Raw genomic sequence first — 24,026 nt, 5'->3', positions numbered from 1 at the left:
AATGGAACGTATGAAATACAAATTAAACAGAAACCAAAAACACCCTTGTGCGGTTCATTCAACTTTTGCCTTCAGATTCTATATCAAAAACACAGTGGTAATTTTATTGAAGGGTATAATGCCTTATAATCCATCACAGTCATATATTCTTTATCTTTAAGAGAAATGCTACTCAGCTTCTCTACCAATTGTATTGAGCTTTTAATGGAAAAGGGGAATTCCTGCATCTTAGAGCTTATAAACTTGACAAGATGTTTTTCAATGCAGAAAGTAGGAGAATTGCGTTTTTCAATAACCAGGCATAACTGGTAGCCCAGCTTGTGTGTTTTGCCAAAAGCAAAAATTCTGGGAGCTCTTGGAGCCTGAATAGTTGCATTCTGCATTCGTAAGAGATGAGCCAATGGGGTTAAGGTGAATTTCTTGACCCTATGCTGCAAAGAATCCAAGTAGTTATTAGGTGCTGTACTACATTCCGTGTTTCTGATGTGTTCTTGTAGCTTCCGATTGTAGTTTTGTGCATTAAGAGACTTCCTTTTTAATAACATCAAAAATGCAAGAAAATACCACAAGAACATTTTAGAGCTGGCTGACTTGGTTTGCTATACATCATTTTTCGAGTTTGAAGGAAGGACATACCTACAAGGAAGAGGGGTGCCAATATGTAACCCGATGTCTGCTGTTATATGTGAATTAGTCTTGCGGCAGCTGGAAAGCAGTATCCTACCCATTTTTCAAAATGACATCATAATATATCCCAGATACGTGGATGATATTTTCGTTCTGTGGAAAAATGATAACATTGTGCAATGTTTTCTAAACACAGTCAACAATAACCCATATGGTCTGACATTGGGTTTAGAGCAAGAGAGTGCTGATGATAATAACTTCCTCGATCTATCTATCATGTGCAAAGAAGGAGAAATATGGACGGATATTTATTGCAAACCTATTTATAAACCCATTATTATTCCGAGGAATTCCATCGATCCTAAGCACATTAAATATTATTAAATAATTAATAATAATTTAATATGCAGCGTTTTGCGCATGGATTAAATGGGCATATACCCACTGCACCAAGTGTGTATATGTATAAAGAGTTAGATTACATTTAGAAGACAGCAGTGCAGCAAGGTTACCGAATAAGAGAGGTAGACAAGCTTATTACGAAGTTTCATAATCAAAATAGACTTCCAAACTGATCCAGGAAAGAAGAGTAGTTCTTAATTATTTCCCTTTTCTAGACAAAGTAATTAAGAGAGTTGCTAACAGAGATAATCTATGAATAGTGTATCGACGTAATCCAACGATCTATAGGATGTTAAGAAACAATAAGGGAGAAGAAAAGCAAAATAATATACCACGGGTATATTCTATACTTATAAAAGATCGGCGGTTTAACTCTGACCTTGTTTATGTTGGTGCAACTATGTGGCAGTTAAAACAAAGACTCAATGAACATAAATGCTCTGTGAGTTAGAACATAGATAGTAGGGTGCTCACGGCTTTTGCCAAACACCAGGAAGTCAAGGTATATTGGGATAAAGTCTCAATTATTAGAGCCACAAATTCCAAACAAGCAGTAAAGCATCTTTAAAAGATACACAAGGCTCACATAAGCAAAGGATGCATTAATCATAGGGATGCAGATGGACTATCCTATGCCTGGATGCCTGGAAATCTTTTTATAATAATGCAGTTTAATACGATGTAATCAACATTTGTTTCCCCCCGTGGTGGCTTTATTTACTTTTTATGTTATTTGTAAGTTATTTATAGATAATCTGAAGGCGCAAGTCGAATGAACTGCACAAGGATGTTTTTGGTTTCTGTTTAATTTGTATTTCATATGTTCCATTTTAATGTTCTTTTTAATATTGGTTTAACTGAAGATGGCCGTTAAAAAACAGTTGAAAATGTTTTTATCTTGTTAAACATTTTTCGTTGCTGGATGGTTAAAGGTGTTATTTATTTTGTTTTAAGATAATTCCAGTATAAGTTCTTGTTTTATTTATTATTAATGAATGTAGTTTATCCAGGTGAAAGCTACTTTTTGGTGCTTTTAGGTAATTTCAGAATAGTTATAATTATTTTCTGTAATGGAATAAAAATGAAATTTATATTCAATTCTAAATAATATGAAACATGAAATTAAAATTTAGAATAGATAGGAATTACAAAAGTTTGCTTAAAAAAGTGATTCATCTAAAACAATTTATATCATTTTACTATTTATTTTAAAATATATTTATTATTAATTCCAGAATATTGAATTTCTCTTGCAAACATGTATTTTTTTTAATACATAATTACTATTATTCACATAAAACTTACTGTATATCATCTGTTAGATCCATTGTTTAATAAAATAGGCATAAATCTTCAAAGATCTCAAAATCCAGCAATAAAATTTTATGTAGTAAATACTTAAAATTGTTTTTTAATGACCATCTTTAAATTACACTTTTATACAATGTAATGTTTTTGGAACTGTTTTATTAGAGCCCATATCAAAGTACAATACTATATAAACACCAAAGTACCAACTATATAAACAATGATTCATTGTTTTTATAGTTGTACAAATATTACCATGAAAACTTTTCAAAAATTGGTTACATGTAATCTACATTAGCAAAACCTATCCAAAATAGTAACCTGAATAAAATGGGAAAAATTCTTTGGAATGGACTGATTTTCTATGTTTAAAAAAACCTGTTTGAAACGGGAAAAAATATTTGGTACTGTGCAATTCTGGTTTAAACAGGTTTTACTGTACACATTTTCTAAATGAATTAACATTAACCTGTGTGATGCTCAACACCTCTACACAACTTGGACTTTATAGATTTTGAATGTTGCACCATGATACTAGGATAATTCCTTGTTCTAAAGTTCACGGTTTCTGATAACTGTGCCATATTTTAAAATTGTTTTTTGTATATAACATAGTTTAACAAAAGTTTGTTACTTATTATCACAAACTTATAAAACTTGGTACAAAATTTCATCATATTTATTTATTGTAATGTTTTTTAAATTTAATCTATTTCTGCCACAACAATGCAATTTGACTGTACTTTTATTTTTTATTAAAACTTTTGTTTGTTTACTTTTAGAAAAATGTAATACTGTATTATATTATCTCTTAATTTTTTAAATATTATTTAATTTTGAAAAACTGATCTTGTGGGAAAATTATATTAACAAGTAGCCTAGTACTCATTTACTATATGATAACTGACATTTTTTTACACAATAGAAATAACATTAAATAAATATTTTATTTATTATAAACTTACTAAATCAAATGCTTCATACTTTAGATTTATTATAATTTTAAAACATTTATTACACAAATTGACAATATACATAGTCTGACAAATTTTAATAGACTGTATATGAATAAACAGTTAATTTTGTATTTTTAACCTGAAGCAGACCTCGAGTGAGGCCAAAAACGTTTGTTCTGTGGAGAATAAAAAAGTACCGGATACAAAGTAAAGGTTCAAAAAGTGAGTACTTATTAAATAAACTGGTATTCAGACTGAAAGATTTGGTAATTTTTAAAATTAATTTTAGAACATGTTTTACCTTGTTATGAAACTAATTTTATAGAAGGATAAAGGTTATGATTTATATGTGATATGCTTTATCTCTTGTTATAGTTATGATTAATTTATTTTTTACTCACTTATCTCTTAGCCTTTGACTATGATTAAATTCAAAATTTTAATTATTTTTCTTCTGTTTTTCTTTTATTTACTATCTTATCTGCATCCTTTTTATAATGGTATTAAGTAACCAATTTTATTTCTTATACAGTAGAATATGCTTGTTGTAATCACTTAGTGACTTGCTTAATCTGATGATCAACTGATAACGGCAGCGCCGGATCCAATAGGTGCGAGGCCCGATTGAATTTTTTTTGCGGGGCTCCTCAAACTTTAAATAACAAAATTAATTAACTGTTAATTTACATATCGAAATATGTTGTTTTATTTTTAATAATAATATACCTAGATATTTATTTTTGTAACATGTACTATTTTTAAATATATAAATTTTGACGTGATGTGGGGCCCCTTCAAGCGCGGGGCCCGATTGGCACCAATCGCTCCAATCGCCTAAAATCCGGCCCTGGATAACGGTAGAGGAAGTACATCTGTAATTTGTGAAAATTCTAGTCTTTTGTTTGATAGTGAAAGGGCATTTTGAAATAATAATTAAAAATTGTATAACTTGAATTAATATTAGTTGCTAATGACAATTAATAAATTAAAATGGTTTTTAATATTTGTAATTGCCACAGTTATTGATGTAAAGTTATTGATGGTTTAATTAATTCTCATTTGTAGAGGAGTGTACAACATACTGATAATATAACTAATAGTTCTTTTGCAGTAACGAGAAAATATGCAGCATCACTAGTGAAAAAATTTATTTCAGATTCTAATTTAAGAATGTCATACATTTTACTAGTATAATGCAATTGCTTTGATTGGATAAAGATAAGACTTGCATATTAGATAAAGCCAGGTTTATATCATAAAGTTATATAGAAGTAAATAAATTTCTTGTATCGGTTTTACAATTAAATTGTTGTATATTTGCCTGAAGGAACATTGTTTTGATAAGAACAATGGTTAATGACACTACTTTGACACAGTTGGCATACAACACTAAAGCCAGTATTTGTTGAAACAAACCTGTGCTAATATAAAAGTTAAGTGATTCATATTTTCATATTTTTCCAAACATAATAACGTAATTAATGCTTGTGATATTTCTCAACTAGAGGATGTTTGGAAAGGAGTACTTGATTCAAGAATTTTTGTAATTTCTGTGTATGAAAATTATATGGATGAATAAATAATAACAGTAACAAATACATCTTTATGAAATTCCAGCAACTCAAATTTATTCAGAACAAACATTTATTCTGCCTTCCTCTAGTTGTTCTTAATACTTCAAAAAGTGCACTTGCAATAATAATAATAATGTCATACTGATACTTTTAAATGCAGTAAAATTTTAATTATACTCCAATGTTTTCAGTTATTTTTACAACCTTCTTCAAGGAAGAAAAAGTATTCTAAATAGGATGAACACACCTCAGTATGGAACTTTATTAAATTTGATTGAAAGTTAGCACATCAGAACATAATTTTACAAATTCAAATGCATGTACCAAATATCTGATTGTATAGTATACTCATAAATTATAAAATAACTGGCAAATAATATAGTGAAAGGATAACAAACTAGTATAGACTTAACTAACTATACTTACTTTAATATAAATATATAAGCCTACTATTAAATATAAATAAATAAAAGCTAAATCGTATATCCTTCAGTATCATCATTAGCAATGCTTTTAATGCTCCTGATATTGCATTGCAGTCTCTGCTGTTAATTGCATGCCCCTTTAGAGTTGCTTTGTAAATTTGCCAAGTTTCCAAATGTTTTATCTGCCTCCTCTTCTGTATTTTCTGTATTATTTTAACTTGGTTCTAAACTCCCAAGACAGAGATGGGATCAGCAAGCACATATGCAGTGAGAACTGTATTAGGGTTGGTTTTATTGATATTATCTTTATGCTCTTTAATCCTTGCTGCTAGTGATGTATTAGTAGCAAGTGATTAATTGCAGAGATTGTAATGCAATATTGGAAGCATTATTAATATTGTAAGGAAGGGTATAAGATTTATTTAGTTGTATATATTTATTTATTTGTATTGATCTAAGTATAGTCTGTTTTAAATGAAAAACTTTTTTTTTGTGGGGGTGTTGTTAGCCCTTTGCCCAACCCCAACTTGGAGGATCAGGATACTCCCTTAGTCTGACCTTTCATCTGCAATCTTCCCAGCATGGGTGACCCTGGTGGTAGCCTTGGCTACCACCAATTAAGCCCTCAGGGTCATTGAGGTGCACACACCTCACCATGATAAGGTGGAGATATCTGGGTGAAGAAGGCATATGACCGAGTGACTTGTGGGAAGATCTCTATGAGAATGGGCTGAGTGGGAAGCTGCTTGAGGTGATTAAAGCATTGTATGAGAATAGTAGAGCATGTATCAGAGTAGTTCAGTATGACTATGGGCATCAAGGTTGTGTGATTTCTCCTTGGTTATTCAACATGTATTTAAACAAATGTGTGAGGCGGTTGAAAGAAGAGCAAGTGGGTGCTGAGCTGTTCAATTGCTTATTATATGCTGCTGATACTTTTCTACTGACTGAAAGCTGAAGTGAACTGCAGTATCTTATGTTGAATGAGAGTGCAAAAAAATGGCATTGAGAATAAATGGAGAGAAAATGAAAGTTTTAGTGTTTGAAAGTGATGAGCAAATGAGTGAGTGCAACATACAGCTGAATGGTGTGATGATAGAAACTCTCCATTCCTCTCTATTTTACCAAGCAGGTCAGAGAGTATCTTTAGTTGGGGAGCATCTTTGAGAAGAATGACAGAATAGATAGGGAAATTGGAAGACAAGTGAATGCTTATAGGAAAATGGTGGGTGCACATGGCGATTGGTTCTTAAGAATATGTTTCCAAAGAAGGCATGTATGTCTGTGTGGTCCTCCCAATTCTGTTATATGGGTGTCAGAACAAAACATAACAGCATAGTGATTGCAGCTGAGATGAGATATCTGAGGTGTATATGTGGTGTGATAAGGAGAGATTGGTGAGTATTGAGGATGTGTTGGTGCAGAGAATGTGATTGAGCAAATATGTCAAGGATGTCTTGTCTGTATTGGTTTGGCCATGTAGAGAGAATGTCGAAAGATGAGGTGTGTAAGAAGTATGTGGTGAATGTAGAGGGAAGGAGAGGGCTTGAAAGACAGAGGAAAAGATGGGATGAGTAACTGGAAGTGTGTCTGAAAGAGAAACAGATTCTGTGTGAAAGAAAGTGCTGAGTGTGTGTAAAAAGAGTCATGAATGTGGAAGGAGCGAAAGAGGTATGGATAGACAAAAATGGTGCAAGATTGTCAGATATGGATATAGTGCATGATTTCAGTAGGTTCCAGTGTGAAAGTTTGGGTGTGTTCCTGGTGTGCAATGCCTTGGCTATATGATGTTTTGTGGAAGACTGAAGCTTGCACAGTGTTGTGTACAGCAATGCCACTTTTTTCTTGGCCACCCCTTTAGGGAATGCCTTGATAGTATATATCGGGTGGGCAAGCAAAAGTTCAGTGGGAGCCGAAATGTGGGTTTTGCAAAATGTATGGGAGCTGCAGTTCTGTACTTTTTTATTCTATATTGCAGTTCTGTACCGCAGTTTTATTATATAATATAAATATAATATAAAACAAATATTGAATTTTTTTAATAAACATATTTTCACAAAATTGTGGAAATAAAACCATAAAAATAATAATAAAAAGAAGAAATTAACACTTTCAGCAAGAGCCACATGTAACTCAAAAAGAGCCACATTTGCCCATGTCTGGTATATATAGATAGATCTAAGTATAGTTAAGTCTATACTATTTTGTTTTCTTGTAGTTTTTTTCTGGTTATTTTATGATTTGCATGTATACTAGACATATTTGGCATGTACATTTGAATTTATGAAATTGTGTTTTGATGTGATTATGTTCTAATTTGATTTGAAAGTTAATACTTTTAAATCAAATTAATAAGTTTCATACTGACTGCATTTGTTCTATTTAGAAAGTATATTTTTCTTTCTTAAAGATGGTCATTGAAAATGACCAAAAACATTAGAATATAAGTAAAATTCTACTGTATTTGAGTGTATCGGTGTGACATTATTAGTGTTGTTCTTATTCAAACATCAAAATATTTAAAAGAATAAATAAAGAAATAATGTTTTTAAATCATAGAACATTGGTAGAATTTAAAACCATTAGAATATACAATTATTTATGAAATAAAACAAAAAACATAAGTCAAAAATAAAATTAAAACAAGTACAGATATTTGGAGGAAAACATTAAGAGATTTAAAATCTTTTAACAGTTTTTTTTCCAAATACACTCATTACTGAACAGTTATGTAGAATATATATGTATAGAATGAAAATATAAATGTGAAACACAAATGGAATGATTCATAATTTTCTGATAATAGTTGACCAGGATATGTTTTATATATTATTCAAATATTACTGTAGTCTTGAGGTATTTAAAGCCCTGGTCAGACCATGCAATTTCAAGCCATGCAGGCGACAGTGACTGCAGTGAGCATGCGTTGCGCATGTCATCTTGGGGTGACACATTTTCACTGGCGTTGCAACTCAAACACATGACCCATGGTGTGACTAGGGTTTAACAAAGCAAGTGTTTAGTCATGAGTCACGGATGAATCATCTGGTATATTTACTTGTCACAATGGAATTCCATTACAATATGGTCTATATTTTTCAAGAAAATTTTATTTGCATGAATTATTATTACTTTTTTAACACAGATTTTGAGTAAACTAATTTATCAATAAATCAAAACAACTTATAGAAATACTGAAATGGATAATTCACACTCGAGGACCTTAGGAATCCAATAACAACAACACTTTATGTTCAGATAAATTTTCCATGTCAGTATTAAAACTAGAGTACTGGTTTTTGTTAAAATAAAATTTTAAAAATTTATCAATAATTACTTTATATTTCAACTATATTAATTTTCTTCAACTAATTAAAGACCTTGAAACTGTGTACAATAAAACCTGTCTCTGACAATTACCCATGGTTCCTTCAAAAAGTGGTCTTTTAGACAGGTGGTTGTCCAAAACAGATGGTGCTGTAATACCGTATTTTCGCACACATTTTGTGCACGGATGTAGTTAAAAGCCATATATACTAAGCAAAACTCGGTGAGTAAAAATAAGATAATTTTTTCAACGATAGAGCTACATTAGTACAGTATTTTATTCTTATTAGATAACTCTATTAACAGAAGCTGTCGTGATTTTATAGGACAGATTTAATACCAGTATTTTAAAAATTAATACAGTATTTGCATTTTCTCGATATAATGCACATTTTCTTTTTTCCGACTTAATTTCGTTCTCTTCATTCACTCTTCAGTTATATATATTACATCATTGATATAGAAGTGCTTGGTATCTCTCCACCACTTCAGTTTTGGTTTTTGTTATTAAATACAATAAAAAAATTATTAATTAATATTAAAACAATTTTATTATTTCTCCTCATAATACGATTTCATTACATCAATGACAGTTGCGAAATCAAAAAAGGAAGGTTGCCTGTAAAACTGATTTTGAGTTAATGCTTTTATTGTTTTCTGAATATTTTGCATGCAAAAATTACTTGAATATTGCTTTTCTAAAAATATTGCAGAAATAAGGTAGGTTGATACAGAAACTATTTATTGCACATGTACTGTATACGAGCTTCAAAAAGTAGGAAAAAAAATTTTTTATCAAACGATGAGATCAGCCGATTTGTGTACAATATTTTATACCCCTAAGGAAAATACTGTAGGTCTATAGTAAAATAAATTTTGTTTTCCCACAGTTAAACATCATCACTAATTGCCATTGTGATAAATTATTTTCACTTTCTCTGATAACTTTAACATGATCTTCTAACGACAGTACTTTGCATTTCTTTCATTTTTCGGACAATTTCAAACAAACTGAAATGAATTTCCTTTGTTGCTAGACTAATTCATTAACATCTGCACTTAATTTCAAGGGTGGGAGAACAAGATAGGTTTGAATAATAGTTTAAACCAGATATATTTGTGGAAGTAGTTGCTTATTACAGTTGTTTCTGACCAAAAATCGATACTTGCAGTCGTGTACACAGGTGGTCGTTTAATACAGGTAACTTATACAATGACTATGTATAAATATTCAGTGCCAGAAATTTTTTCCCATTTTGACAGATGCCCATCGAATCAGTTGGTCAGCTAAGCAGTTTTTACTGTATATGATGACTGCATACCCAAAAATCAGGCAGAGAATAATCAATACATAGGAAAAAATGTTTTCTGTGGTCTTAAGTAGGCTGATCATAACATCTACAATCTAACTTGATACACATTTCAGAATTAGTGAAAATGAGGTCTAAAACTGATTGAACTTTGGTTAATTTTTAAAAAATTTATTTGTGTATTGATCTATAAATTGGTGTTAATAAAATTGCTCTATTCAAAGATTGGTTCTATATTCAAATAATAAAAAACAGGCAAAACTCGGACAGTCCCCAGAAACTGGAAATGTCTGGTCACCCTATCTTAAGCCACCATCTCAGGTTATCAACTGTATTTTGGATATGTAGTGGTTGTATATTTGTATCATCTAGTTACATAGTTTTAAACTTGGTCAAAACTACAATCACAGTATCAAAGGAAAACAGCAATAGTTCCTCTTTTGGACTTTTGAGTAAAAAGCTGTAATATTTTTAATCTAATAAGTTCCATTTTATTAAATAAATAAATAATTTTTTGCATGAGAGTTATGTCTGACAGTTATTATGCGTGAGAGTTATAATGTCGGCAATTTAATTTAATATAAGTCAATTATATATTTATGAATAATTTAACCAAACTATATTTCTGAATAAGAATGAATTGCAATTTTTTAATATTGATTAAAAAAAAAAAGATAACATTGATTTGTTACTCACTTCCATTTCATGAAGTAGAGAATCCTTACTGTTTTCTTGTAATATTTTTAGTCTACTAGTTAAAACAGTTTATTTAAATCAAAAGTTCTCTAACTCTTCATACAAAAGTAAATTAAAATTTTTAGCATATTTCTTTGTTTAGTTAAAATTTTATTTTCTTGAAAGTTGTTGTTTGTGAAACTTTACAATTGTGAAATTTTTGAAGTAGATAAACATATGTAATAATGAAACTTGACTTGTCAATGCATTTATTTTTAGACTATTTCAAATTTTGTAATCTTTTATCAAAGGAAATATTTCTATTAATCATAATTTTATACATCTCTTATTTTTTTTTTAAATGCATACGTGTTTAAAAACAAGTGAAACAACAATAATTGTATATTTTTATTATTTGAAATCATGCCTGTGTTTTTATTAGTGATGGGATGATTAATCAGGAATCGGAAAAATTAGGAATTTTCCAGTAATTGGAATCTAGCAAATCTCGTCATAATTTCTGATTCTTAAGATGATTCTTCTTTATTTAATAAGAAAATTAAGATTTGTTTCACTCGGTCAAATTAAAAATTTTTAAAAAATACAATATTAACAATTAATTTTTTTTTTTTTCAAAATAGACAAAAATTTAGTATTGGTTTTATTGGAAATTTTCACATTGACAAAACAGAGTATGTGACTCTCCAATGCATGAAATAAAAGTCATTAATGAATCTACCATGCTCATAATGTAAATCATTAATTTTTCTAAACTAAAATAAACTTCAGAAAGTATTCAAAAAAATCAGAGTTGGTAGAAATTTAGGTATCATCCCATCACTAATTTTTATATATCTTTTTATTTGAAAATCATAATGAATTGTTAATTGAAGACACTAGATTGTTTATCCTCCTTTACTCAATTTTTGACTCTGATCAATACATTAGTCGAAATGTGTTTCAGGCCAGGGAGCCCCTCTTCAGTCGACTGTGCCTGTAACACAGGCTTGGATACTGTTTTCTCATTGTCAGACAGAAAGGTTTCAACCGTTTCTTTTACTACTCTGATAATGATTTTTCATACATTCAATTTTATAAAATTTCTTTAAATTAAAACACTTAAAGATGTATTTAATCACATTCTTCATAATTTGTGCTCACACTTTTCCTTTCTGAACCATTCACTTCAAACCCAAATTATATACAGGGTGCTTTAAAAAAATGTTAACACTAATATGGAAGTAACTTGTTTTATTGGATTTGTAATAGTAGATTGTTCTGTGCAGGTTTACTTCTCTATCATGTGTTAAGAAGTCACAACCTAATTGTGTAGTTCTTGAAAAAGCATGCCATAATAAATCTACTGTAGTGGCTGTGCACCTTTTCCATATACTGTATATTTCCACAGATAAGACAACAGTCAAATCATAAAAAAATGCCCCCGAAATCCGGGGTTGTCGTATAGAACAGATAAAAAAAAATTAGATTGAAATTTATATAAATTAAAACCATTATAATAAAATGGACAAACCGTAATTATTTACTAGTAGAGAGTAGGGTATGTCCACAAAATAGAATAGTTTTTGTGAATAGTCAAGGTCATTACCCAAATGCCCGAATCAGTGCGAATGTTTGCAACAATTGCAAGGCAGTGCTGCCAGATGCAAGAAAATAAAATTTGTTCATTCGAAAAATTATGAATAGGACATAATTCCGTATATGCTGTACAGTATTATTATCCTTATGATGATTGCTGATATAAACTAAATTCATAGGCCATTGATAGTTTGGGGGCTTTCTTATAGGACAGATATATGCTAAAACTATAAAACTTTGATGAAAATTTATACCTTGTCTTATCTGTGGAAATATATGGTAAGTGTTAACTTTTTTAAGCATTCTGTACTACTAATCTATATATATATAAAATTACATGTCCTGACTGATTCATCATTGCCCGGAGCAAACCGTTGAACCTAAAGAGGTGAAATTTGGTACACAGGGTACATTGTGAAAATGCACACTAAGAAGGGATTTTTAGATACCATTTTTTAATTTTTGCAGGATTGTGAACATACTTTTAATCCTTCTAAAAATTCTTGACAACGTTTGAAGCATGCAATGCCATAATGTTGTAAATGCCAAGAAAGAAACTTTTCAGGAGAGAGAAAAAACACTTTTTGTAATGAACAAACTTTAATCAAATGCTATAAAAATTTTAACAATTTACACTTTGGAATAAAACATTAGGTTTAATTTCAAACACCTAAGTAAGATAGTAAGGAAAGAAAAAAGTTTAAAAACAGGGTTAGAGCCATAACGTTGTAAATGCCAAAATTGTGCAAGTGCATAAAGTTGTAAATGCCAAAAACAATTGCAATCATAAAATTAACGTTTCTACAGCTGAAAAATAGTTTTGAATACCAAAAACTTACATTTAAATTATTAAACACAATTTACAAATTCAATATCAATTTTAACATTAAAAACTGGCAATAATCTATTAGTGACTGCTTCCTGGCTTCAACAATGTTGGGCCCACAGTTTTGGTACTTGAACTGGGCTGTAATCTTTATCAATTGTAATATAATTATGATAAATAAAGGAAAATATAAACAATAAGGTATTAATTTAGTGTAATAAAAGTTAAAATGTATTTAAAAACTTCAAATTTGAAAGATTAATGGAAGTCCGAATATCATTTTGAAATATCAAATAATAAGGTGATACAGGTTAACTATTAATAAACTGGTATTCAGTTATCCGGTTCTGCATAAAAAAAACACACTGCATTACAAATTGGAATAGCAAAATGATGTAAATGTAAACTATAACATTTTACATGCCAAAAGTCACGTGGCTTGCACTTTGTCACTTAAAACGTTATGGCTTGCACATAAATTCATCTTCAAAATATAGCCACTTAGAGTGCCACTATCGCCACAATATTTTTTTGTAGGAAAAAAAATTGCATTTAAAATTCATTTCTTCAATAAAATGAATTTTGAGAAAAATGGCATTTACAACCTTATGGCATTGCAACCTTCATTTAGTGTTCCATCGTATTTAAAATTGACACGGGGAGCGCATGTGCATAAGTTTGCTGTATTCAAACTTTTTGTCTTAATGTTCGAATTTATATTTATGAATGATTCTGAAAGTTCCAGCTTATTTTTGGAATTAATTAAACCTGAAGAACAACTCAGAAGGTGTTACGGGAATGTTTTTTATTCATCACTTAGTGATACTACAAAGCAGTTAGTGGTTGCAGTGAGCCTTAATAATCATTATTCCAATGTGGTAAGCAGATAGCTAAAAATTCTCTAAAAATTCTCTGTTGGAAGAGAAGGGACCTAATTCTTGCACCCAGTGATAATGGGTAAGATTGGCTATAATCTAATATTCTTAATTTTTGCTATCGTTACTTTTTGTCCAAGCAATGCCAGGCTTATCTGCTAGTTAAATGATGATGCTGAATTTAGTATTTGGTTACAACCTGGCTAATTAAATATATAGACATTATGTAATTTAGACTGAAGGTAGACTGTAGTCACCCATCTTTATTAAATTTTATAATTAGGATTACATTAATATAGAATATTGTGGAAGGAAAGATTTTTCTGCAGTGTGGCTCCAATTTAGAAAACATTTAGAAGAATAAACATTTCTTGAACATTCATTTTATTTCAACTAGACAACAATGATAGTCAGAAATTTTTGTTTTGTGAAATATAGAAAACTCTTGCTTTTCAGAATAATAACTTTAATACTGTTATCACATGACACACAAATTGGGCAATTTTGTCAAAAGCAGTTTCTGGACAATGCATCATTGGTCTGATTGCAACCAATGCAACTTTTCTTACTTGAGGTTGCAAAAATATCACGTAGCAGACAAATTAACATGACTGCCTGACAGAAGGTGCATATCATAAAAGCAATTAGCTGAAGACAAAATAGCTAAAGAACATAAAGAAAAAAAGGAGAGTCTGTACAAGAAAATTGATTATGAACTTAATAGCCCAAGACTGTTATCACAACTCATTCTCTCAGTTTTGTTGAAGTGTTTTGAATCTTTTTGATCCCATAAATACTTTTCTTCACTGTACATATCAATAAAACTTAATCAGTGATGGTAACTGGAAATGCATTTTAATGACAGAATGCTAAAAAGAGCATGTGAACCAATATGTATAATACAAACCACGCGAGACATTCTTGCCAGATTAATAATTTAGTTTTGACTTGCTATTGTACAAGAGAAGTCTGTTCAAATTCAGACAGTGTTTGAAAGAAAAACATTACTGTGACATTACGTGGAAGTTGTGGTAAGTTGTCTGTTATGTCAGATGATAAGATTTACAGCCAATTGCAATCACATGCAATTTGTGATATAATGACTGATCAAAGTTGCCTAGATTTTGTATCATTTGATTCCAACTTAAAATGTTACCATGACTTTCGGTTCACATTATAATATGCATATGTATTGAAAAAATACACAATTTTTTTACAAAAAATAACATTTATATTCTAACCTACTTAGTGTATAAAATTATTTGTATGAAAATGCACTTAATAACTATCTTTAAAGCTAAAAATCTTAAATCCTAAAAAATACAGGTGTGGTAGTTGTTCAATACAATACAGTATTTTTAATTAATATTTTGTAATTACAATATAAATTAAATATGTAAAGGGTTTCCTGCTAGGGGTACTCTAACTTTGACAGTATATAATGGCCATGTTAGTGAAGCTACAGTTGTCAAACTTAGAGGATATAGTAATCAATATTGGGCAAATTAATGTGGAAAATTAGTGTTGAGCAACATGTGCAAATCATTAAACTTTACTATCAAAATGAGTTCTCAGTTCAAGCTACATTCCATGCGCTACATGATTTTTACGGTACACAACAAATCGTCCTGTTCAATCAACTATTTATCATTTGGTGGACAAATTTGAATCAACTAGTTCAGTAAATAATTAAACAATAGCCATACATCATTGAAACGTGAGGTCTGCAGAAAACGTTGCTGCAGTGAATGAGTGTGTGCAGGATAACCCGCAGCAGTCAATTCTTTGTTGTGGTCAAGAACATGGCCTTTTGCAGTCCTTGACTTGGTGAATTTTGAGTCAGGACTTGGGCCTGCACCTGTATAAAATTTCAGTTGACCTAGGAACCAAAGATAAATGACCATAGGCAGCATCGAACATTTACTGACTGGGCTCTGGAGCAGTTGAAGTGGACCTCGATTTCAGACGGAAAATCATCTTCAGTGACAAGGCCTATTTTTCGACGAATGGCTATGTCAACAAGCAAAATTGTTGCATTTGGGGAGATAACAATCCACACCAGACCCATCAGTTGCAAATGCATCCATAAAATGTCATTTTGGAGCCAATGATCCAGTCAAACCAAAATCCATGGTTTGACTGGATCATTGGATTTTGGTTTGACTGGATCATTGGCTCCAAAATGAAGCTGGCACTGCCATAACTGTCACCAGCGAGAGGTACAGGTTGATGACAACCAATTTTTTTGTGGCCTAAATTGGAAGATATGGATCTCAATGACATGTGGTTCCAAAAAGACCGCGCTACTTGCCACACAGCACGTGCAACAATGGATCTTCTGCATGACAAATTCGATGGCATGGTTATCTTGCATTTCAGTGACGTCAACTGGCCACCAAGATTGTGTGATTTAACGCCATTAGACTTTTTCTTGTGGGGCTACATTAAATCAGGGTCTATGCAAATAAGCTGCAGACAATTGATGCTTTAAAGGTCAACATAACCAATGCCATCAATGATATCGAGCCCAATTTATGCAGTCGAGTCATCAAAAATTGGACCTCTTGGTCGAATACTCTGTCAGGTAAAAAAATAAAATTAATGATATCTCATACACAACTTTTTTATTTAAAATTTGAAGTTTTAGTGCCCTTAATGGAAAACCCTGTATATTTATTGTGAACGATTTTTATAAATATATACAGTAGAATCTTGTTTTAATGGATTGCAGAACAACGGATTTTTTTTTTCAGGTTCTACCAAATCAGTGTAATTTTACCTCTTTTTAGTGGATCTGTATCTTGGAATGAAGGATTTTTTCTAGCTTTTTCATCTTCGGTAAACACAGTATTTTTTTAAACCTTTAATTAATAATTGGATGCTTTGGATACCAAATTTTAAAAAATCCATTGCACACTGTGAAAGTAAGTGCATAATTGTCACGGTTCTTACTACCAACGTTGCAGCTGTGCATTAGTGCCCTCCTGTAGCACATTGATTAGTGGAGGGAAACTATTTCTGGCTTAACGCTACCAGATATTCATGAATGTGCAACAAAGGTGTGCTGCACCTTTTGTTATGGTCTCATGTTTTGGAATGTCACATCTTGAAATCATGTTCAGTGTAACAGTAACATTTCATACTGACGATGCCATCAAAAAAAAGCTCAAAAATGTGGTGTCATCAAAGCAAACTAAGATGGACAAGTTTTTTAACATTGTGAAGTGTTAATAATTATATGTGCTTTGCTACTGTTCGGTTTATAATGTATACAGTTTCTGTCAGGTTTTTTACAGCATAATAATCTTGTACTATACATGTTTATATAAAATAAGGGATAGAAATTTCGAGACTGAATAATTTTGAGTACATGTGTGTTTTTTTTTTTCTTTCTTTCTTTTAATCCTCAGTTAAATTAAACAATGATAACATTATAAGACTTTACACTGATAATTTATAATGTAGATTGATTATGAATGTAATACATTCAAAAAATTTTTAAGAGCTTAAAAGAAAAAAAAATTTAATTTTTATTAAGATAGGAAAGTTTTGCTTTCATGATGAAACTTTCCTATCTCCAATATTTGAATATATATCTGCAGGTTAAACAGAAAATGGCAATAAAAGTTAAATCTTGCAAATGGTGACAATTTTACTGAAATTAAATTGAACAGAACATAGTGCCATATGTTGGCTAATAATTATTGTATTTCAGCTGAAAATATAGAAATGTTGAATTTTGAAAGTGATTTAGGGATGCATGAAAGCATGAGGTGTCTGAAGACATCTGTATTTGATGTACAATGTTCTACAATATCTGTCTTTTTTGACAGTATGTATATATGTATATATATATAATGTCAAATTAGTAGGATGTTCATGATTTCTTTTTCAGTAGCCCTCAAGTGACTGTGTTGCATAAAAAATAAACAGCTTTATTTTTTATGTAAGTGTAGAAGTCTCTATTACCTGGTACTTTATTAAAAGAAGAAAAAACTACACCTTGCAGTCTGGGTGACTAGTTTCATTACAGGGCAACCAGAAGTCTAAAGTTGGTTGCCTGCCAGAAAACTAGCAGATATTTTTAATTTCTAACCCTGTTGTATAATAGTTGACTCCATAAATATACCTAGAAAAACACAAATGCTTAATTGTCAAAGGAGTCAAATTTTTTTATCAGATTAAACATTTTTTTAGTATTCCTCCATCCCAACAGGTCCAAAAAGATTCAAATAAGAATGTCTGTAAATTTCTGTCAAGTGTTTAAGAGGAAATTTGAATATGCAAACAGTTTTAAAAGTACAATTTACTTTATTTATTTTTCAAGTTATTAATATCATAGTTGTCTATTTTAGTTTTCAGTAGTTATTGCAGATTTTGTAAAAGATATCAATTCATTTGTATTTACTTCTTAAAAAGTTTATTTGTATGGGTTCATTGTTTAATTATTGTACAGATTAAAGGTTTTTAATTTTTAGAATTTCTGAATTTTTAGGTTGGCCATCCAAATTTGAAAGGAATTTTTTTAATGTACAGGGTGTCCATAATTAGAGATGTTCAGTGCACTGTACAAAGAACTATTGGGGAAAATCTGAACCAAATTTGCTGTACATACTGGCCCAAGTATAAATTTTGATTTCTGGGAAAAATTTAACTTCAAAATTTAGTTGCTAGGTTAATATGTGGCACTACCATTCCATTAATTGTGCTTATTAGATATGTTTTCTATGAATTATTGTCGTCTTGAATATGTTTTGCAGGGTTTAGAGCATATGCAGATGGCATGTATAGCCATATCTTTGATGTAATTGTCAATTGCACATTTTATATCTGTAGTTGAAATAAAATTACTGCACTGTTTTTTTTAATTTCAAAATTTGTTAAAATGTACATAACATGTACATTAAGGGGACAACAGCACCAAATTTTACTATAGTGGCAGATTTTTCAGTTAAAATTTTTTTCCCAAAAATTGGGAACTTCTTACTTGACAGTATTTATACCATATTTGGTCATGGTACAGCTAATTTATATTAACTACAGCTAATACTGATTAATCATAAGTAGTAAGCATTTAGAGCTCTTTATAAGAAGTATTTTCTTATAAAGAGTTCTAAATGTAAATCGTAACGATGGTGGACTGTGCACGCCAAGTACAGGTACCTCCTAAACAAGGTCAAAAAATCGCTCTTTCCTCCCACAACCTTACATGTTCCAAACGAATGCACGGTAGTCCTTCCTGCATTACCGTTCTGTGGCCGAGTCACTATACGTATTTGCCGTGTTTTTAGGCAACATGAGCTCTTTCTACCAGTCTCCCCACGGCCAAATCTTAGGAGGCTACTGTGCAATGACAGGGATGCTACCTCCATACTAGAGAGGTCTGGAGTTTACTCCATCCCATTGGAAAATACTTCTTCCGGTATTCGCACCCACTACGTTGGTGCGACAACCAGAATGTTGGCCTGTCGTATTTCCGAACACCAACTTTCCATCAGGGCAGGCAAAGCAGACACCGAACTAGCAAGAATGGTGTTACAGCACCCATACACCCCGCTATGGGACCAGGTCATGATGCTCAGGCATTGTAATAACAGGAGCATCGTGTTTATTTGGGAGGCCTTACTTACCGCTGCACTAAATCCGTGCAACACGTCCACGCTTGGTTTGCCTGTTATGTGGGTTAACTTATATAACAGATTAAAACAACACCTCTAGCTCCACATCTCAGTAATTTATAGCGCATGCGCTACGTCACCATGCGCGCACGTTTAAATTTCTTCTCGCTCTGTTCCATCGGTGAGTGTGTTCCAAAGTTCTAAAGCGGTTTTTGCATTTCGAAAATTTTTTGATTTGAAAAAGGATTATATCCGTTTTATCCACCTGAGGAAGACGAAAATAGTTTCGTCGAAAGTGCTAGTGATTATAGCAATATTCGTTAACACTTAACGCCTGGAAGTTAATTTTCTCGTTTCTTGCTTATGAGTTCTAAATGCTTACTATTTACGAGTATTATCTGTATTAGCTGTAGTCAGAGCCAGATTTAACAATCACAGGCCCGTGGACACAAATAAGGATGGGGCCTCCTTTAAGAGTAGGCAAATTTGATGATTTAGAAAATTTACACAAAATACTGTACTTTCAATTAGGAAGTTGTAAATTTCATTTAAAAATAAGGTTATTGTAAACATACATATATTTTATTGTGTAAAACTAATTATTTTAATTTAATTGAAAAATACCTATATAAAATTTTTTCCTGAAATTTTCCGATGTTTTATAGGTTTTTCCCAGGTTTGGTTTTCTCTGCCTGCGGCCCTCATGATTAGGTCACATTAGGCTGTCACGGTAATAGAAAAAAAAATTATGTTTAAACATAGTTTTGTGGGGGCCTTGGGCATCGGCTCCAAATACCCTTATGTAAATCCAGCCCTGGCTGTAGTTAATATAAATTAGCTCTGAATTCATTTAAATTATTAAAAATTTGTGTCAAAAAGTATTTATCTTTCTTTTTTGCAGGTAGTTAAAAGGAAATGATGATAAGAAACTTCATATAATTATTGAGTTGCTCAAACATTAAGCTGAAAATAAATTTTCAATCATGAATATTGATTTCTAATATACTTGAAATCCTTGAGTGCAAAGATATAATCACCTTCAAAGATAAAATATATATGAAGTATTGGCTATTCAAAATATCTATTATTTAGATAAAGGTATGTTTGATTTACTTTAGAATTTTTTTTTATTTTTACCTTTAATAAAAATTTTAAATGTACCATTCAAGTCACAATAGGATTGAAATTAAGTACAGTTATGTGCCACTTAAGTATGAAGATAAGTTCTGAAAAATACATCATTAAGCAAACGTCATAGTGTACTATACAAATGTATTTGGTATCATACAGGCTAAATGTAACACAATGATATACAGTCAAACCTGTTTTTATGCGCTCTATTAATGTACATAAAAATTTCTAAAGAGAAGAAAGATTACAGTTGGCTATGAATTTTTCAGCTTCATTATAATCTTATGGACCATTTATTATTCATGCAGTTCGTTGTTAAGTGGTGAATACCTCTAGAAATTTTGAAGCATTATTCCAAATACATTGCTGTGATATAAAAAGGCATTTATAATTGTGTTGAATCTGAAATTTTAACTGTGTTGCCAAAATTTGAATTATTTTTGTTTTTAAATACAATGGAACCTGGTTAACTCAAATTGGTTGGAGGGAAATTTCAGACTTCCAGTTAAAAGTTTTGGGTTAGAGATTTAGCTAAAAGTCAAGATTTTTTGCATTGGTTTATTGGTGATCCATAATAAACTATTGATGTGATATTTCCATCAGTCTTATTACATAGATTTGTTGTGTCAGTGTAAATCTCTGTATTGTCCAGAAACTCAAACACTTAGCCGAGTGGTTAAATAAGTTATCAAGAAATTCTTTCCTGAATGGTTGATTCATTTATTCCTAAGTGTTTAGTAAGAATTTTTTAAATTGCAATATTTTGTGCCTAGATTCAATCTGTTTTTCTTTTTTTATCACAAACATACCAGTTTTTGCAATTGTTATATTTTTAAAGTCTTTCTGCAAAGATTAAAATTTTTACATTGAATCAGACCGTAATATCAAAAATCCATTTATTTATTATATCAGCTAGTCAGAGAAATCCATCAGTAATCAAATAAAAAAAAGTTGGTTTGAATGGCAGTTACAGTATTAGGTTACACATGCTGTCAGAAGTCTCCCTCCATCTTCTGTCACATGACACAATGTTTATTTTTATCATACAAGGTTCCCACATTTTATAGAAAGTTTCTGATCAGCTTATTCAATAAATAAATGTTCAGAATTTTAATTTAAATAAAATAATTGAGTGTTTATGAAAATATTTGAGTTAAACAGTTTGACAAATTCAAGTTAACCAGTTTGATTTAACCTGCAAATCTCTATACTAGACAATGGTGGAAAGACTTTGAGTTATCCCAGTTTGAGTTAATCGGGTCCCACTGTATTAAAATTATTTGGCATTTAATAATACATCACCAGAAAGAAAGGTTATAAAAAAAACAAAAAATGCTACTTAAAGTTCTCAAAAGTTATTTTCATTTTAATCTTAGGCCAAATACATTTTAACTTTGTTTAAGGTTGCTAAAATTATTTAAAAGTAAGCTTTTTATTATTATATTATGATGCCAAGTTTCATTGAGTTTTTTCCTCTATAAAAAATTTAAATTTGAAATTATGATTTTATACAGCTAATTTCTTCTTTTGTTTATGAACATTTATATACTTTAACAAGCTTTTTAAACTGAAGCAAAGTGTAAATTTAGAGATTTCTAGCCTGTTCCAGCAACAATTTTTATTTATTAAACATAAGTGTGGTATTGTTCATATATATAAACATATATTAATACACTCAAACCTGTTTTTGTGCGATTTTTTTATACGTGCAATGTGTTTTGTGCAATTATTTTTGTGCAGTATACCAATTTGATTGAAATTCATATATTGCACACAAAAAATCACACAAAACAAATTGCACAAATAAAAAATCACACAAAAACAGGTTTGAGTGTACACAAATTTCTAACAATACTAGCAAAATATGGAATGTATTGATCATAATATAATTTTAATTACGAGAAAAATAATATTAATGTGCCATCTGTTACATATAAACTAATGCATTCAAATCTATATTTATTTTATTAAAGTGAATTTTATTAATTCTTCTATTTTTTTAATTTACTTGAATTTTTTCTTTTTTGTAGTAATTTTGTTTAATTTAAATTATTTTCCATTTGTGATTTAAACTAAAGCAGACACAAAAGTATTATTTAAACATTAAAGTTGATAATAAACTGAAAACTAAAACAGTAAAATTTAAATTTTTTGTACAAGAATTAAAAATAAATTTTCTCTTTATAGATTTAAAAAGTTATATTTTTTATTGTTACAGTGAGTGCGTAAACTCAACACAAAGTGTATGTAATTACAGTATCTGGATAAAATAAAGTTAAAAATTACTGTTTTCAGATTGATTTATATGTAAAATACTGATGTTGATAACATCATTGCTTCTGCGAATACTTTCCTTCAGTTTGCGTATATTTCTGGAATTGTTCTCATACACTTTCCCTTTTGAATATTCTATAAAATTTACATTACTAATAGTTTGTCATCTCAGTCAGGCTAATTTTAAGTGTGATGTCTTGTAATTAATATGTAGCATAATTAATACATATATACAAGGTATTGCAAAAAAATATTCTTTCTGGAAATGGATGATAGAACTTGTAGAGATAAGCAAAAAATGTAGAGTAACATGTTTGCAAATTTGTGATATTTACTGAAATATTTAAGGTTAAAACACACAGCTAAAAATCCAGCTTGTGAAACACGACATTGGAGAAAAACAATCATTTTGAATTGTTTTTAGCAATTGTCCTCAAGTTTTAAAGAACTTATTTGCCAATGTATTGGTTTGTTTGGAAAGTTCATAGCAATTTCTAAGAGAAATAAAAGAAACTGTTTTAAGACTAAAAATATACTTTTATTCCATTATGTATGCACCATTGTCTTTAATAATGTGTTGCCATCTGTGGGGGAGCTTCATGATACCCTCTTCCTAGAACTTTCCACATGGTTTTTGCAAGCTTCCAATATATCAGTTTTTATCATGAAGGGAATTTTGCAGAGAATGGAACAAATGGTAGACCAACGGGGCAAGGTCAGGTGAGTAAGGGGGTGGGGTAAAACATCCCAGCCTAGTTCCAATAATTTTTGTGCAGTCTGGCATTATCTTGGTGAAACACAATGCCTTTTCTATTGGCCAGTTCCGGACGTTTTTCTTTAATTGCCATGTTCAGTTTATCCAATTGGGAACAATACTTATCAGAATCAATTGTTTGATTCTGTGGAAGAAGCTCATAGTACAGGATTCCTTCCAATTCCACCAGACGGTGAGCATGACCTTCTTTAGATGAAGTCCGGCCTTTGGAATTTTTAATGGTGGTTCATTTTTCTTACCCCATGATTGTTTTTGGCTGATGATGATATAAACGATCCACTTTTCATCACCTGTCACTAAACGCTTCAGAAAAGGGTCATTTTCATT

General features: G+C 30.7%; 1 protein-coding gene across 1 annotated transcript in view; it reads left to right on the top strand.

Annotated features, from left to right (window-relative positions):
* Positions 1 to 3,501: 3,501 nt before the first annotated feature.
* The window catches only part of Spt5 (Transcription elongation factor subunit Spt5), a 46,884-nt gene continuing 26,359 nt past the window's right edge, over positions 3,502 to 24,026 (top strand). Inside the window, exons 1-2 of the mRNA XM_067277809.1 lie at positions 3,502 to 3,515; positions 20,421 to 20,617. The gene's annotated coding sequence lies outside the window, so the exon portion shown is untranslated. The remainder of the gene's footprint in view (positions 3,516 to 20,420; positions 20,618 to 24,026) is intronic.

The sequence above is a fragment of the Centruroides vittatus genome, unplaced genomic scaffold, assembly GCF_030686945.1.
Source record: "Centruroides vittatus isolate TY-2023 unplaced genomic scaffold, ASM3068694v2 contig_766, whole genome shotgun sequence".
In the NCBI taxonomy this organism is placed as follows: domain Eukaryota; kingdom Metazoa; phylum Arthropoda; class Arachnida; order Scorpiones; family Buthidae; genus Centruroides; species Centruroides vittatus.
This window is presented reverse-complemented; position numbering and strand designations above follow the sequence as displayed.